At 46.5% G+C, this 18,093-nt stretch overlaps 1 long non-coding RNA gene across 2 annotated transcripts; it reads left to right on the top strand.

Annotated features, from left to right (window-relative positions):
• Positions 1-1,197: 1,197 nt before the first annotated feature.
• On the top strand, positions 1,198-18,093 carry LOC144495339 (uncharacterized). Of its 2 annotated transcripts, none has more exons than XR_013498228.1 (5): positions 1,198-1,226; positions 2,337-2,451; positions 6,821-7,191; positions 11,202-11,299; positions 17,676-18,093. It is a non-coding gene; the product is annotated as an uncharacterized LOC144495339 (long non-coding RNA). The 2 variants fall into 2 exon arrangements; XR_013498229.1 differs by having other exon boundaries at positions 1,204-1,321.

Below are 18,093 nucleotides of genomic sequence, written 5' to 3'. Positions count from 1 at the left end.
GGTGATGACGGTCTGGAATGCCCAGCTTGGGAGGATGGTGGAGGTGGGATGCCTCACATCCTTTAAAAAGTACCTGGATAAGTACTTTTTGATTTTGATTTGATTTATTATTGTCACATGTATTAACACACAGTGAAAAGTATTGTCTCTTGCGAGCTATACAGACAAAGCATACCATTCATGGAGAAGGAAACGCGAGAGTGCAGAATGTAGTGTTACAGTCGCAGCTAGGGTGTAGAGAAAGATCAACTTAGTGCAAGGTAAGTCCATTCAAAAGTCTAACAGCAGCAGAGAAGAAGCTGTTCTTGAGTCGGTTGGTACGTGACCTCAGACTTTTGTATCTTTTTCCCGAAGGAAGAAGGTAGAAGAGCGAATGTCCGGGATGCGTGGGGTCCTTAATTATGTTGGCTGCTTTGCCGAGGCAGTGGGAAGTGTAGACAGAGTCAATGGATGGGAGGCTGGTTTGTCTGATGGATTGGGCAACATTCACGACCTTTTGTAGTTCCTTGCGGTCATGGGCAGAGCAGGAGCCGTACCAAGCTGTGATACAACCAGAAAGAATGCTTTCTATGGTGCATCTGTAAAAGTTGGTGAGAGTCGTAGCTGACAAGCCAAATTTCCTTAGTCTTCTGAGAAAGTAGAGGTGTTGGTGGGCTTTCTTAACTATAGTGTCGGCATGGGGGGAACCAGGACATTTTGTTGGTGATCTGGACACCTAAAAACCTGAAGCTTTCTACTTTGTCCCCATTGATGTAGACAGGGACATGTTCTCCTTTACGCTTCTTGAAGTCGATGACAATCTCCTTCGTTTTGTTGATGTTGAGGGAGAGATTATTGTCACCGCACTTGGCACGCTATAACATTCAAGGTTATGGGACGAGTGCTGGCAACTGGGGTTAGGTGGGCAGGTCAGGGTCTTTCATGCGTCGGTGCAGACTCGATGGGCCGAAGAGCCTCTCCTGCACTGTAGTATTCTGTGATTCTGTGAAATTGGGATTAGCGGGTGCAGTGCTCTCTGAGTTAGCCTTTGAATCCACTTTGGAAACAGAGACCCGTAACTCCCGGTGGAGTGGCCATTGAGTCACGTTGCCACTCTGCTCTTATTAATTATCTTCAACTCCAGCTGCTACCATATCTTCCCTGACCTGCTGGCTCAGGCCAGGCGGGGTCTGTGCAGTGCAGAAGCGCACTCCCGGGGCCTGCAGTCGAGGGCAGCTCAGTCATGGGTAAGTCAGCCATGCCCCTTACACAGCACTGGCTATATCAGTTTCAATGGCAGCCCAGTTTAAAGGTCCTTGACAAACCAGGAGAGAGTGTAGAGGTAAGCGGACAAGATATCAGGGGATTGGGTTAGGTCAGGTCTGGAGATGGGGCTGGGTGGGGGGGCGGGGGGGCTGGTTGGGGAGTGCCTGCCTGGGGTTGGGAAGGGGAATTAGGTTGGTGGGTGTGTGGGGGAGGGAAGGGGAGGGTAGGGCTGGAGTTAGGTTCATTCATGGAATGTGGGGAGTCGCTGCTGACTCAGCATTTATTGCCCAACCCTAATTGCCCTTGAACTGAGCGTCTTGTTCAGCCGTTTCAGAGGGTCTTTTCAGAGTGAACCATATTGCCCGCGTGTAGGCCAGGCCAGGTAAGGACAGTAGGTTTCCTTCCCTAAAGAGGATTAGGAACAGTGAACTAGATGGGTTTTTATGACAATCGCCAATGGTTTCATTGTCAGACTTTTAATTCCAGACTTTATTGAATTCAAATTTCCCCATCTGCCATGGTGGGATTTGAATCCGGGTCCTCAGAGCATTACCCGGGGTCCCTGGATTACTAGTTTAGTGACGATACCTCAATTCTACTGCCTATGTGGCGGGGTGGGGGAAAAGGGGGTTGGGGGGATGGGCAGGGGGGGGTGGTTCTGTGGGTGTTTGGGGGATGGGGGAGTCCTGTGGAGGGAAGGTAATGGGTGGGGAAGGGGGGGAGGTGGTGTTCAGTGGGTCAGACTGGGAGAAAGGGGGAGATTCAGACCAGAAGAGGGAGTGTTGATGAGAGTTGGGTGAGACTGGGTGAGAGTTTGGGGAATTAGGGGGTTCAAACCAGGTGAGGGGCAAGGCTCAGGGGGTCACACCAGGAGAGAGTAGGGGATGGGGGGTTGTAGCGGCGGGGGAGGGGGGAATCGTATAGGGGGAAGGGATTGTCCAGTGTCTGGGTGGGTTTGGGACGGTGTGGGGTTCCACTGGGGTGTCTCCTGGGGGTCAGGATGCAGGTGTTGTCCCAATTGGGGCCAGTCTAGATCTACAGAATATTTACTCTGAAGTCAGAACTCCTCTTTTTCTTTCTAACTCTTCCAGGGTATCTATGAGCGCAAAACTAGAAGAACCACCCAAAGTTGGTGATTGAAATGTCGGATGGTTCCCAGGTATCGCAATTGTCCAGGGGAAGTCAGCGTTTCTGGACAATTGCCAGGTAAACCTTTATGTGGGAACTTCCAAGAGGGAATCCCCAGCACATCATTGGGGCACTCCCCTAAATCTGACACTAGGGAACCAGGAGGTTATGTAATCATTCAATGAATGATTCTTAAGCATTTGTTGCGTTAGCAGATTTTTCTTCATATTGCCCCTGGGTTTTTTTTCCTGTAAATCCGTTCCTTCTGGTTCCTGACTCCACTCATTGGAGACAGTTTATTTTTACTCTACACTGGGAGAAAGGGGAAGGTCCAGACCAGGGGAGGGAGTGTGGGGTTTCAGAATGAGTGAGAGTTTGGGAGGGTCAGGGGGGAATCAAACCAGGTGAGGGGCAAGGTTCAGGGGTGTTAATTGTCTATATCATTTATTTAAAACATTCGGTAAAGCTGTTGTGGTGGAAAAATAGGATTCAGAGACAGTCAGTCATGGGTAGGAACAACGTTTATTTTACTCTGCAGAGGTCACGTTCCTCCAGCCACTTGAGAGAGTGGGGGGAAGGCGCGCCCGAGTACAGCAAACGACAGTCTTTATACCTATTTTACTAGCCTGGCTACACAGACACAATGTGGAGATGCCGGCGTTGGACTGGGGTAAACACAGTAAGAAGTTTAACAACACCAGGTCAAAGTCCAACAGGTTTATTTGGTAGCAGAAGCCACACAAGCTTTCGGAGCTGCAAGCCCCTTCTTCACTCACCTGAAGAAGGGGCTTGCAGCTCCGAAAGCTTGTGTGGCTTTTGCTACCAAATAAACCTGTTGGACTTTAACCTGGTGTTGTTAAACTTCTTACTGTGTACACAGACACACACAGGCAGTAATGAGCTAATACAATATCAGTACTTTTTCATTCCGTATTGGGGAGTTGTTTTCCTTCCTTTGCTGTATTTTCCTTATCTTCCTCATTCAGCCAGTTTTAATCAGTCTCCTCGCTTCTGCAGTTTCTCAACCGCCCCCTTGTGCAGCTGCTCAACCTTGAGTTTTAATCATTTTAGTTCCTCCTTATTGAACTAGCCCAAGCTTGGCCATCCTGACCTGTGGTCTGCTTTATTCTTTATGTTAAAATTTTCCATTACGCTGTCAAATAGTTTTAATTTTCTATTTTCTGCCTCTGAGGACGGCAGCAAGAAACCTCCCCTCTCACCTGGTCACTTACCTCCCTGTGGCTACATTTCTTTTCTCTGAAAGCAGCAACCCTTGGTCTGAGTGCAGTGAGTATGCAGCTCCCTGTGGACTAGGGGTCCGTAGGCTGGAGGATTGTCGGCTGACCCCAGTGAATCAGCTAAGGTGTGTGGGCTACCCCCACCAGCACAGTTTGGAGAATCGCCCCTTACCCTGCCTTCCAAAGGTGCATAGTTTGCCAATTTTGCCAAAAATGAAAGCTTCAGACAGAAGTAAACTGGGGCCACTGCAATTGTATTGAAATCTTCAGGAGTGAGAATTAATAACGAGAGATGATAAGGATAACGTTGGGAGGATATTGCTCCAGATTATGCTCACAAGTGCGCACCATTTGAATGGTGATTCACTGAGATTAGATACTGGAGGGAAATCTGCTAACCGCTCACCTGAAAAACAGGAGTCTGGAGGTTGAAAGTCTGGCAGGTACATATGAACAAGGAGCAGGAGCAGGCCATTCAGCCCCTCAAGCCTTCTCCACCATTTAATAAGATCATGGCTGACCTAAGAGTAACCTCAAATCTGTCTCCCGCCTACCCTTGATAACAAAGAAAATTACAGCACAGGAACAGGCCCTTTGGCCCTCCAAGCCTGCACCGACCATGCTGCCCGACTGAACTAAAACCCCCTACCCTTCCGGGGACCATATCCCTCTATTCCCATCTCATTCATGTATTTGTCCAGACGCCCCTTAAGAGTCACTATTGTATCTGCTTCCACTCCCTCCCCCGGCAGCGAGTTCCAGGCACCCGCCACCCTCTGTGTAAAAGACTTGCCTCGTACATCTCCTTTATACCTTGCCCCTCGCACCTTAAATCTGTGCCCCCTAGGAATTGACTCTTCCACCCTGGGAAAAAGACCCATCACTCCCTTTGCTTACCAAGAATCTATCCACCTCTGCCTTAAAAATATTCAAAGTCTCTGCTTCCACTGGCTTTTCAGGAAGAGGATTCCAAAGACTCATTGACTCCCTGAGTGAAAACATTTCACCTCATCCCATGGGTGACCCCTTTATTTTTAAGCAGTGACCCCTAGTTCTAGATTCTTCCACAAGAGGAAACATCCACTCCACATCCACCCGGTCGAGCTTCCTTTTGCAAGGTGACCTGGATGGGATTGTCCTGTAATTTTGTCAATTGTCCCGTGTTGTTCCTCCTTGAGGGGGTGGGGGTGGGGTGGGGGGGAGGGGGGAGGTGCATTTGTCCCGTATTTCTAAAGCTGTCAGAGCTCTGGGAATCTTCCTGGTGTCTCATCTTCTTTGTGCCCATTTGTTATTTGTGCCATTGGCCACCAGGTGGCTCTGGAACCCTTGGAGAAGCGGCTGGACATGAGGACTGCAGCTTTGAATCCTCAGGTTTCTTGGTAACCAGCCTCCAAGTCCCTCTGTCTCCCCACTCTCACATTCACCAGCACCCCTGAGTCTCGTCCTGGCCCACCCCCATCACTCTCACTGTCGTCAGCAATCCCCACTGTGCCCCGATCTGCCCCCGCCCTAGTCTGATAGTCAATGTGCCCCCTTATTCTGTTTTATAAACCGTCTGACCGGACCAGATCATGTTCACAAATGCACACCATTTGAATGGTGATTCACTGAGATTAGATATTGGGTTGGGGGGGTGGAATCTATCAACTGCTAACCGCTCACTTGAAAAATCGGAGACTGGAGGTTGAAAGTCTGGCAGGTACATATGAACAAGGAGCAGGATCAGGCCATTCAGCCCCTTGAGCCTTCTCCACCATCTAATAAGATCATGGCTGACCTAAGAGTCACCTCAAAAACATGCACCCGTTTGATTCATAGAGTCATAGAATCCCTACAGTGCAGAAGGAGGCCATTCGGCCCATTGATCCTGCACTGACAACAATCCCACCCAGGCCCTGTCCCCGTAACCCCACTATTTACCCTGCTACCCCCCCTTGATACTAAGCGGCGATTCAGCATGGCCAATCCACTTAACCCGCACATCTTTGGAGTGTGGGAGGAAACCGGAGCACCCGGAGGAAACCCACGCAAACACGGGGAGAATGTACAGATTCCACACAGACAGCCTAGGCCAGAATTGAACCCGGGTCCCTGGCGCTGTGAGGCACTAATGTTGACCACTGTGCCACCGTGCCACCCTGAATCCACTGAACCCACTTTTAAATGAGCATCAGCATTCTCACCCAAACCAACTGAACGGCTCTTTAATTCTGTCAAGTTGGCCTGATTGCAATTTTCAAAGGGAGCAGGCCGAACGTGCATCTCTCTGGGCATTGAAAGGCTGAGCTAGCTGTCCATGATGGGATCACAGCGGGCCTCTCCCTGAGGCAAGGTTAAGACTTTTCTGGGGCCAGGAGGAACAGGTGAACTGCTTTGGACTGCACAGAAATCTCCTGCTGCCTGCTTGGTCACAGCACCGCTCTTCCCCATGGCGCCCGCTCCCAGCTTCAGTGGGCTGTGCTTTCCAGATGGCTGTGTCACAACCGACCAGTTTTTCACTTTGGAAGAGCAGCGAGTTGTCGCGCTTGTTTGGCGTCTGCAAGTCATTGACAAAAATAAAGTTTTCAAAGTTTATTTATTAGTCACAAATAGGCTTACATTAACACTGCAATGAGGTTACTGTGAAATTCCCCTAGTCGCCACACTCCGGCGCCTGTTCGGGTACACTGAGGGAGAATTTAGCATGGCCAATGCACCCTAACCAGCACCTCTTTCAGACTGTGGGAGGAAACCGGAGCACCCGGAGCAAACCCACGCAGACACAGGGAGAACATGCAAACTCTGCACAGGCAGTGACCCGAGCTGGGAATCGAACCCAGGTCCCTGGCGCTGTGAGGCAGTAGCACTAACCACTGTGCCACCGTGTCGCCCTTGTAATGATGCCCAGAATCTGATAGTGGTTCAACAGTGAGGGTGCGGGAAATGCCAAATTCACACCCATTCCAGGCACAAACCAAAAGAACTCCTTCTTAGATGGACCAGACGGTCACGTGCAGATCTCAACTGTCAAGTGGGACCCAATTCCACTCCAGGACATTACCATCCCGCTCTGAACAGTGAGGTTGGGTGGGATTGCCGCAATTTACAAAAGGGTATGTTTGTATGACCTTTCCTGCAGCTAACGTTCAGTTCTGGGTGATAATGGATGAATGCAAGTTTAGCAACCTGGGCATATTAACTGGTGGCCTAATGTACTTATTTATTTACAGGGGCTATCAATGCAAAGCTATCCTCATCACAGTTGACCACGCTTCCAATCTTCGTATCAGCCGCAGATTTTGAAATCGTGCTCTGCACACTGCAGTCATGCATCGGGAAGAGCAAAGGTCTCAACTCTGACCCCTGGGGAACTCCACTAACAAACCTCCCTCCAATCTGAAAAAAACCCATTTATCACTGATCTCTCTTCCTGTCACTTCATCCAAGTGCCTACTTTCTCTTTTTTTCCATGATGTAGAATTTTGTTCACAGGTCTTGTTGCGTGGCACTTTATCAAATGTCTTTGAAAATCCACATACACCACATCAACTGCATTGCCCTTATCAACCTTCTCTGTTACCTCCTCAAAAAGCTCCAGCAAGTGAGTTCAACATGATTTTTCCTCAATGATTCCATGCTGGCTTTCCTTAATTACCTTGCACCTGTCTAAGTGACGATTGACTTTGACCCAAATTGAGGAGTTTCCAGAAGCTTCCCCACCACTGAAGTCAAACTGACCGGTCTGTCTTTTCTCCGTGACTACCTGTGTCTAAGGAAGACTGGAAGATTACCACAACTACCTCTGACATTTCCATTCTCCTCCCCCAGTATCCTTGGAGGCATCTTATTCGGTCCTGGTGCCTTATCAATTTAAGTCAAATAATGGGTCCCAAAATGAGTTAAATTGGCGGGAATGATGGCGTGAACCGCGCCAGTCTCTCAGGCGCGCTCCGCATCGCAATCTTTCGACACTTAATGCACTGAAAGAGCCTCCATGCGAATCACGCCATCAAGGAGGCTCCTGGAGTGTGACTCACCCCAAGGGCTGCAGTTGTGTGCGGTTAAGCAGAGGGAGGGTGCTGCATTTTAACACTAATGATGCACCCTCAGTCAGTCACGCCAGGAAGATGGCACTGCCCAGACCAGCCCCACCGGTTCACCATGGGGGAGAGAAGTGCCATCCTGTACCCCCAGGAGGGCAGATGACCCAGGAGTCGGGTTAGCAATGCAGCCTGGAATGCGGTGGCTGCGCTGTCAGAGCCCGTGCACTGACGCCGAGGACCGACTGCCACTGCCGCAACATCATGAACGACCTCGATCGGGCAGCAGAGAGGAGTGTCCATCCTGTCCCTTTTTCCCTCTCACAATTCAATTTCCTTCCTAACTCCCCATTACCTGCCTCCAGGACCTCATCCCTTTTAATACCTTTGTCATTGGGCCCAATGTAAGCAACGATCCCTGGCCCTCCCCCAACAAATGTCCCGCAGCTTCCCTGTGACATCCCTGGCACCAGGGAGGCAACATACCATCCTGGAGGCACATCAGAGATCAGTGCCCGCTCTCCAAACTATGGAACCCCCCTACCACCATAGCACTTCCACCTTCCACCTCCCCTCCTGTGAATCTGAGCCACTGTTGTGTCGCAAACCTGTCTCTTTCGCCATTCCTCTGAGGAACCATCTCACTCACCAATATCCAAAATGGAAATGTGGTTGGACAGTGAGATAACCTCAGGGGATTCCTGCACTACCTGGATGTTTCTCTTAGATAGTCTGGCAGTAATCCATTCCCTCGCTACCTATGTACATTTTAGCTAAGGTCTTACCACCCCTCTAAATGTGCTATCCGTGTAATCCTCAACCTTGCAGATGCACCATAGTGACTCCAGTTGCCGTTTGAGTTCCGCAATCTGGTTTTCGCGAGCTTCTGCAGCTGATGACACTTCCTGTATGATGCGCGATAAATCACACAGGAGGCAGGATGTACCCGGGAAATAAAGGCTTTTATTACCAACAATAACGGAGCTACTATATACAATATACAATCCCAGACTAAAGGGTCACCAGGCAGAGCAGTGACCTTTATACCTCTCCCGGAAGGCGGAGCCAACTGGAGTGTACCATAGGACTATATTACCAGGTAGAACAGCCCAACCCTAACCCCAACAGTAACATATCTACAGACTCATAGTGCTGGCCAAACCATGGCTCAGCACTCCTGGTGGTAACCAACAATGGTTCACCACACTGTAGATGTAGCCAGCGAGGGCACTTTGTGCCTGCATGACTTCCCACATCCCGCAGGATACACATTCCACATGTCCGAGCTTGCACTTGTCTTTATATAAAGTGTTCACGACTGTATGGTCTAATATAATAACTCACCAATCATCTCCGCTGTGTGAGTCCGGAAAGATCTGTAATTACCAAATTCACCTACGGGACTCTTGTGATGTCACTTTTAGGGTTTATCTGTAAACTCTCTGCTCTCTCTTCACTGTTTTATATGTTAATTAGTTAATAATTTTAATTTATTTGTAACTACTAAACCCTTCCCTTCCCAATAAATCTCAGTACTGCAGTTAGACTTACCAGTACTAATAAAATCTTACAATCACTAATAGTTGCAGGTTGTTAGCCTTCTTTTGTACAATGTCAGCAATTTAAGTCTCTTGACTATTTTAAGCTAGATAATTACAGGATGTGTAAATATTTTATGTTATACTCAATTTCAGCACTTTACACATAGTTCCCAATTGCCATAACTCACCAACCAATTAATTCACGACTTTCCTGTGGTATCACTGGTTGATTATTTCCATTCAAAGCTGGTGTTGTGCAGCTGAAGCAGTGACAGTGACTCTGACTCTCTCCTGGGTAAAGCCCAGGCCCTGATCTCTGCTCTCTCTATATCTTCACTGTCCATGGTGTGTTCCCCAGCCAGGTTCACTCTCTGCTTCTCTCCCGGGTAAAGTATAGGCCTGATCTCTGCTCTCTCTATATCCTCACTGTCCATGGTGCGTTCCCCAGACAGGTTCACTCTCTGCCTCTCTCCCTGGTAAAGTATAGGCCTGATCTCTGCTCTCTCTATATCCTCACTGTCCATGGTGCGTTCCCCACCAGGTTCACTCTCTGCTTCTCTCCCGGGTAAAGCCTAGGCCCTGATCCCTGCTTTCTCTATATCCTCACTGTCCATGATGCGTTCTCCAGCCAGGTTCACTCTCTGCCTCTCTCCTGGGTAAACTTGTTGCAGAGCATCCAGCCTCTCCCCTTATCTTGTAAACATGGTCTTGACCCAGTCCAAACTCCTGGTAACCTCAATGATTTTATTTTATTATTGTCACATGTATTGGTATACAGTGAAAAGTATTGTTTTTTGTGCACTATACAGACAAAGCATACCCTTCATAGAGTACATAGAGGAGAAGGAAAGAAGAGGGTGCATAATGTAGTGTTACAATCATAGCTAGCGTACAGAGAAAGATTAACTTAATATAAGGTAGGTCCATTCAAAAGTCTGATGGCAGCAGGAAAGAAGCTGTTCTTGAGTCGATTGGTACGTGACCTCAGACTTTTGCACCTTTTTCCCGATGGAAGAAGATGGAAGAGAGTATGTCCAGGGTGTGTGGGTTCCTTAATTATGCTGGCTGCTTTGCTGAGACAGCGGGAAGTATAGATGGAGTCCATTGATGGGAGGCTGGTTTGCGTGATAGACTGGGCTATGTTCACAACCCTTTGTAGTTTCTTGCAGCCTTGGTCAGAGTAGGAGCCCAGACCAAGCTGTGATACAACCAGAAAGGATGCTTTTTATACAATGATGGTTGATGCTAATGTTGGCTGCCACTTTTAGGTCCAGGCCTGGATGTTATCTAGATTCTGACATGAGCTCTTTCATTATGAAGGTTACTGATGAAGCAGCAGAAGATGGTTCTTTGATAAACTCCTGCAGTAATGTCCTGAGGCTCCCTGACTCACCTAACTTGTTGAATCATTTGAGGCAATTCCTTATTTCCTTGCACAAGTGTTTTTTCTCGGTAATACTCAGACATTGAAAGCACCCTGCCTGCAATCCTGTTGATATTAAAAAGCCTTTGTGTGGTGATTGTTCCTTTAAGACAACACACCAGATTGGGGAGATGACCCTACTCTGAGTCCCAATTGGCCCCCCAGGCCAAGTGACCCTCAATCTGCTGTTGTTGCCCTTAAAGGGACAGTCACCACACTTTGTTTCAAGGTACAAAAAAGTTTGATTATTAAACCTTAATTCTTCAGGATGTTTGAAATCGGTTATCTGGATACCACTTATGGCTTGGCACTTTTTCTCATTCCGGTACCTCCATAACACAAACTATTCATCCGAAATGATCTTCCTCTAATCACTTGACTGATTCACTGTGTCTTCTTATGGAAGGTTAATGAGATAATGTCTCCACTGGGTCAAGGCCTTGAAGTAGCCACAGCATAAATATTGCTATGTGTATTTTTTATATGTATTAAATAAGATATTTACATTCAACCTTGTATGTTTATTTTTACACACTTTCAACTGCATGCTGCTGGTTTTCCTTCCACTAATTTAAATGGGGATAAAATTGAGAATTATGTGTTACAGGCTCATGATCCTTGCTGCCCTGAACCTGTGGATGTGGCTATATCTAGACTTCCAGAAGGCATTTGACAAGGTGCCTCATTAAAACACTGATCCAGAAGGTGAGATCGCAGGGGGTTGGGGATTAGAGTCCTGGGATTGGATTGAGGATTGGCTGACTGACACAAAGCAGAGGGTCGGGATAAATGGGTCCTTCTCTGTCTGGTGAAATGTAACTAGCCGGGTGCCGCAGGGGTCAGTTCTCGGACCTCAACTGTTTACAATCTATATAAATGATCTGCAAGCAGGGACAGAGTGTAATGTAGCAAAATTTGCAGATGATACTAAAATAGGTGGGAAAGCAGGCAGTGCAGAGGACATAAAGATCAAAGAAAGTCAGCATGCAGGTGCAGCATGTAATAAAAAAAAGCAAATGGAATCATAGAATCATAGAATCATAAAGCACAGAAGAGACTCTTCAGCCCATCGAGTCTGCAACGACACATTAGAAACACCTGAGCACCCACCTAATCCCATCTGCTAGCACTTGGTCCATAGCCCTGAATGTTATGATGTGCCAAGTGCTCATCCAGATACTTTTTAAAGGATGTGAGGCAACCCGCCTCTACCACTCTCCCAGGCAGCGCATTCCAGATGTTGGCATTTATATAAAAGTAGACTGCAGTATAAAAGTACTTTGCAGTATAAAAGTTGTCGCAATTGTATAGTGTTGGTGAGACCACCTCTGGAGTATTGTGTCCAGTTTTGGTGTCCTTATTTAAGGAAGGAAGTGGTGGCATTGGATGCAGTTCAGAGGAGGTTGACCAGATTGATTCTGGAGATGAAAGGGTTGATGTATGAGGAGAGATTAAACAGCTTGGGCTTATATTCACTGTAGTTTAGAAGGATGAGAGAGGATCTGATCGAGATATATAAAGTTTTAATAGGGATTGATAAAGTAAATGTAGACAAAATGTTTTCCGTTATGGGGTAATCTCGAACAAGAGGTCACAGGTATAAGTTGAGAGGTGGCAGATTTAAAACTGAGATGAGGAGGAACTACTTTGCGCTTAGGGTGGTGAATTTGTGAAACTTGTTGCCCCATAGCGCGGTGGAGTCTGAATCATTGAATGGTTTCAAGAAGGAGATAGATAAATTTCTAATAAAAAGAAAGATAAGGGATGTGGGGAACGGGTGGGGAGGTGGGTTTGAGACCAGGGAGAGATCAGCCATGATCTGATTAAATGGCGGAGCAGGCTCAAAGAACTGAATTTGTCTACTTCTGCGCCTAATTCCTATGTTCCTATGCCCAGTTTCCCTCTCAGCTCTGCATCAGTGATAATTTGCGCCCAGTTGGTACAAACCGATCAAATGGGGTGGCGCAGTGGTTAGCACTGTTATCTCACAGCTCCAGGGACCTGGGTTCAATTCTGGCCTCGGGTCACTGTCTGTGTGGAGTTTGCACATTCTCCCCGTGTCTGTGTTGGTTTCCTCCGGGTGCTCTGGTTTCCTCCCACAGTCCAAAGATGTGCAGGTTAGGTGGATTGGACATGCTAAATTGCCCCTTTGTGTCTCAAAGATGTGTAGGTTAGATGGATTAGCCATGGGAAATGTGCAGGGTTATGGGGATAGGGCGGGGAAGTGGGCCTGGGTAAGATGCCTTTTCAGAGTCAGTGCAGACTCGATGGGCCAAAGAGCCTTCTTCTGCACTGTAGGGATTCTATGATTAAATGCTCTTCCATATGTACTGAATCCAGTGCTGCAGTGACCTTGGGAACTTTAGCTCAGGTCTTCACCGTCAAGAGCTGCAATTATATTTACTTTCAGTAATGCTCCCTAGAACACTAACACCACTTGTGTTGTGTAGCTGTGCTTGGAAAGTCATGGAAATTAGTTGGCAGCCCAACTGTCAACTACAAATCTTATTTTAGCTCAGGAAAAATATACATTTTTTATGTTTAACGAACAGTCATAGCAGCTATACGTCCGCAGTGCGCATTATAGAATTCATGATAAATAAAGAGGCTGAATGCTGAAAGCAACTTGGTTTCCATAGGTTCTTTCTACTGATACATTGCCATGCAAATAAACTCAGAAATGTAGTAAACTGCCAGGGTCGGGTGTGGAGTTTGCATGTTTTCCCTGTGTCTGCGTGGGTTTCCTCCGGGTGCTCCGGTTTCCTCCCACAGTCCGAAAGACGTGCTGGTTAGGTGCATTGGCCGTGCTAAATTCTCCCTCAGTGTACCCGAACAGGCACCGGAGTGTGGCGACTAGGGGATTTTCACAGTAACTTCATTGTAGTGTTAATGTAAGCTACTTATGACACCAATAAATACATTTTAACTTAGAATAGAGACAGACTGGTGGAGTAGGAAAACACATGACAAATGAACTTTAATGAAGAGAGGCATGAAATTATGCATTTCGGTCGGCAGAATGAAGAAAGGCAATGTGAACTAAATGGTGCACTTTGAAAGGAGGTGCAGAAACAGAGACCTGGCGTTGTACACACACACGTATCTTTGAATGTGGCAGGACAAGTCGAAAATATTTTTGAAACAAGTTGGAATGCTTGGTTTTATAAACAAGTTATGTTAAATCTTTATAAAAATCTAGATGCGCTCCAGTTAGAATATTGTCACCAATTCTGTGCGCCACACTTTAGTAAAGGTATCAAGACCTTAGTGAGAAGCAGGGCAGATTAAGGTTCATAAGATCATAAGAAATTGGAACAGGGATATTTGGCCCATCAAACCTGCTCCACCGCTTAATAAGATCAAGGATTGTGGCCTCAACTTGACTTTCTGCCTGCTACCCATCACCATCAATTCTTTTGTAAGGCCAAAACGACTTCAGGAAGTGTAGTGGAGAACATTCCCCTGTTTGCATCAATGGGGACGAAGTAGAAATGATGGAGAGCTTCAAGTAAGTGTCCAGATCACCAACAACATGCCCTGGTCCCCCATGCTGACACTATAGTCAAGAAAACCCACCAATGCTTCTACTTTCTCAGGAGACTAAGGCAATTTGGCGTGTCAGCTACGACTCTCACCAACTTTTATAGAAAGCATTCTTTCTGGTTGTATCACAGCTTGTTATGGCTCCTGCTCTGCCCAAGACTGCAAGAAACTACAAAAGGTCATGAATGTAGCCCAATCCATCAGACAAACCAGTCTCCCATCCATTGACTCTGTCTACACTTCCCGCTGCCTCGGCAAAGCAGCCAGCATAATTGAGGACCCCATGCACCCTGGATATCCTTTCTTCCACCTTCTTCCGTCGGGAAAAAGATACAAAAGTTTGAGGTCACGTACCAACTGATTCAAGAACAGCTTCTTCCCTGCTGCCATCAGACTTTTGAACAGATCGACCTTGCACTAAGTTGATCTTTCTCTACACCCTAGCTATGACTATACCACTACATTCTGCACACTCTCCTTTCCTTCAGTATGAACGGTATGCCTTGTCTGTATAGCACGCAAGAAACAATACTTTTCACTGTATGTTAATACATGTGACAATAACAAATTAAATCAAATCAAATCAAATCAAACCTCTGTCCAATTCAGCCTTGAATATATTCAACAACCCAGCCTTCACTCGTCAGTGGAAGCGAATTCCAGTGACAAACATCCCTCTGAAAGAAGAAATTCCTCCTCAATCTGTCTTAAACGGGAGGCCTCTTATTTTGAAATGGTGTCCCCTGGTTCTAGATTCTAGAAACCACCCTCGCAGCATTTACTGGAATGATATCTGGAGAGACTAGCAAAGGTTGGCATTGTTCTTTGGAGTTGTTCTTAGAGCAGAGAAAGTTCTGGGGAGATTTAATAAAGGTGTTCAAAATATGAAGGGTTTTGATCATGTAAATATGGGACTATTTTCAATGGTAGAAAGGTGCATCACCAGAGGACAGTAAGTGACAAAAGAACCAGACAAGAGTTGAATATTTTTACACAACTCCAGCTGGTGGGACATCCTCCACAGTGAGGGGCGGAAGTCCCACTCGGCCCTGATTTATCCGTTAGTCCGACATCCTATGATTCAGACAGAATCTCTCAATATCAGTCCTTTTCCAAGATTATCAGAAACATCGTGAAGCATAATCATTCCAAATTGTCTAAATAACCTGTAATCTGTGTGATTATTGAATATACTCGTTTGGTAAAACTCAGTATTTCAGTACATTGCTGGCATGGTGGCACAATGGTTAGCACTGCTGCCTCACAGCGCCGGGGACCCGGGTTCAATTCCTGGCTTGGGTGACTGTCTGTGTGGAGTCTGCACGTTCTCCCCGTGTCTGCGTGGGTTTCCTCCGGGTGCTCCGGTTTCCTCCCACAGTCTGAAAGACGTGCTGGTTAGGTGCATTGGCCATGCTAAATTCTCCCGCAGTGTTACCCGAACAGGCGCCGGAGCGTGGCGACTAGGGGATTTTCACAGTAACTTCATCGCAGTGTTAATGTAAGCCTACTTGTGACACTAATAAATGAACTTTAAAACTTTAAACATTCATTCTTGTCGTCATTATATAAGTAAGGTGCATTTTAATACAACGTAATTTTGTGAAAAATGCATGCGGTGGAAACAGGAAGTATCATGATATTCTATTTTTGCAATCATATATTTCATATTGCTTATTTTGCTAATTACATCTAAGTGTATCCTTTTAACTAGCCGCATAAGCAGCTTATGACCCACAATGGGTTCATTAATAAAGCTATTTGCTGCCCTTTTACAGCTCCTTCACTGCTCACTGCTCTGTATTTTGTTAAGTGCACCCTCCATCTGTAGACACATAAGCAGCTTCTAGGTCACATTATTTTCATAGTTACACAATAAATGATGCTGGACAGCCCATTCCTTGTCCGTTTTTGATGAAAAGGAAGAAGTTGCTTCTATATCCGATCACAATGATGTGTCGTGTGCAATGTGGAATGTTAATCATCGGTTTTATTAGACAGTGTAATGCCTTTGGATTGCTTTCGGAAAGGAAAGGAAAATCTAGCACCGTAAGGACGTTGGGCAGAATTTTTCCCGTATTTTTCCTGCAGAGTACGATAGCGGGGGCGGGAAAAGTGGCGTTGAAGACGGTGGCATGAACGGCAGCTGTCCCCGCCCCGAATGTTGGGGGCGGCATGGTGGCACAGTGGTTAGCACTGCTGCCTCACAGCGCCAGGGACCCGGGTTCGATTCCCGGCTTGGGTCACTGTCTGTGGGGAATTTGCATGTTCTCTCCTTGTCTACGTGGGTTTCCTCTGGGTGCTCCGGTTTCCTCCCACAGTCCAAAGTCGTGCTGGTTAGGTGCATTGGCCATGCTAAATTCTCCCTCAGTGTACCCGAACAGGCGCCGGAGTGTGGAGACTAAGGGATTCTCACAGTTACTTTATTGCAGTGTTAATGTAAGCCTACTTGAGACACTAATAAATAATAAAACTCTTTTCCTTCTCTAAGTGCGGTATGCTTAGTCTGTATAGCGCGCAAGAAACAATACTTTTCACTGTATACTGATACATGAGACAATAATAAATCAAACCAAATGGGCCGAATGGCCTCCTTCTGCACTGTAGGGTTCTATGACTCTATGTTTGGGAACATTGAAAATAATGTTAAGTTCCGGGTCCCACTATGTCAGGCTGGCCCTGCCCCACTGGGGCAACTTAGGTTTTTAAAGATTGGGGACCCATTTTTAAGAGGATGCCCCAGTGCACAAAAGTTCATATGGAATGCCCCCCCCCGATGCAACACCCCTCCCCAGCACTGCCTGCGTAGCGCCCAGGCTTGACCCTCTTCCCTTGAGTGATGCACTCACCTGAGCTCCTCTGGAAGGACTGCCTGTCAGGCGCACGCTGTGGGAGACCAGTCATAATTCACACCGGTCTGACACTTACATGAATGGATTTTCTTATGAGCTGGGATGATTCAATCGTATCAATGATAATGAGATATAAATGTATTATAACGATGATCCTGTCATTGAACATTGGGAATGCTGTTATGTCAATTGTGGTAGAGCAGGGACAATTGGGTAACACTTTTACGTTAGCGTGAAATACAATTGGACCTCTTGTGAGATTTTCCACTCCCGTCGCTAATCCCACCAACTAAAAAGGGAGCGGAAAATACCCCCCTCCCCCCATGTTCCACAAATTGGCCAAGTTTGGCAGCCCCTGACAGCAGATTACCAGGGGGCGTGTCTAGGCATTTCCTTGATGGACTTCACATCTGACATTGTCTGAACTCTCTGCAAAATATAAGGACAACAGGCCACTCGAATCCATGAAGCTGCCAGGAACAAAGAAGGACCAACAAAACTCATAATGCAGGGAGGATGCTAAGGACCTCTTATCTGCTTTGATGGCATTTTGACAGCTTTGACAATGGGAGAAAGAAGCTCCTTTGTTAATATGGATTGTCCTCCATTGATTACCAATAGCTAACTGTCACATGGCCGGAACCCCACTTGTGAATACTTATGATTATAAGCTTCTCTGTTTGTTACAGCAAAGGAGTCTGTAGAAGGCATCAGTACTATCAAGAAGATGACTGTAGAATGTAACATCGCCTCTCTCTCCCTCTGCTCAAGTATCCTGTTACATTTTGGAAGACATCACAGAATTAGAGAATTTTAATCAAAAGGAACTCCAGGTGTCAGAGCACCCATTTTGGAAAAAGAGAGATTACAGTTTTTAAAAAGTCTGTCTCCAAAACAACAACCAGTTTACATCAGCCATAACAGTCCACCCAAGGGAACATTGGAGAGTATATATTTTTTCTTCTGAACTTTAACTGTTACCACTTCCACCTCCTCTCCATATGCAAATGTGTGTCTTGGGAATTGGGACGTGTTTTGCCATTTTAATAAATCTTCTGCTGTTATCTGAGTGAGTTTTTAACAATTAAAACAAACTCCTTGCTTGTT

This window comes from Mustelus asterias, chromosome 6 (assembly GCF_964213995.1).
Source record: "Mustelus asterias chromosome 6, sMusAst1.hap1.1, whole genome shotgun sequence".
NCBI classification, from domain to species: Eukaryota; Metazoa; Chordata; class Chondrichthyes; order Carcharhiniformes; family Triakidae; genus Mustelus; species Mustelus asterias.
The sequence above is the reverse complement of the archived record's forward strand: the minus strand, read 5'-3'. Positions and strand labels throughout refer to the sequence as shown.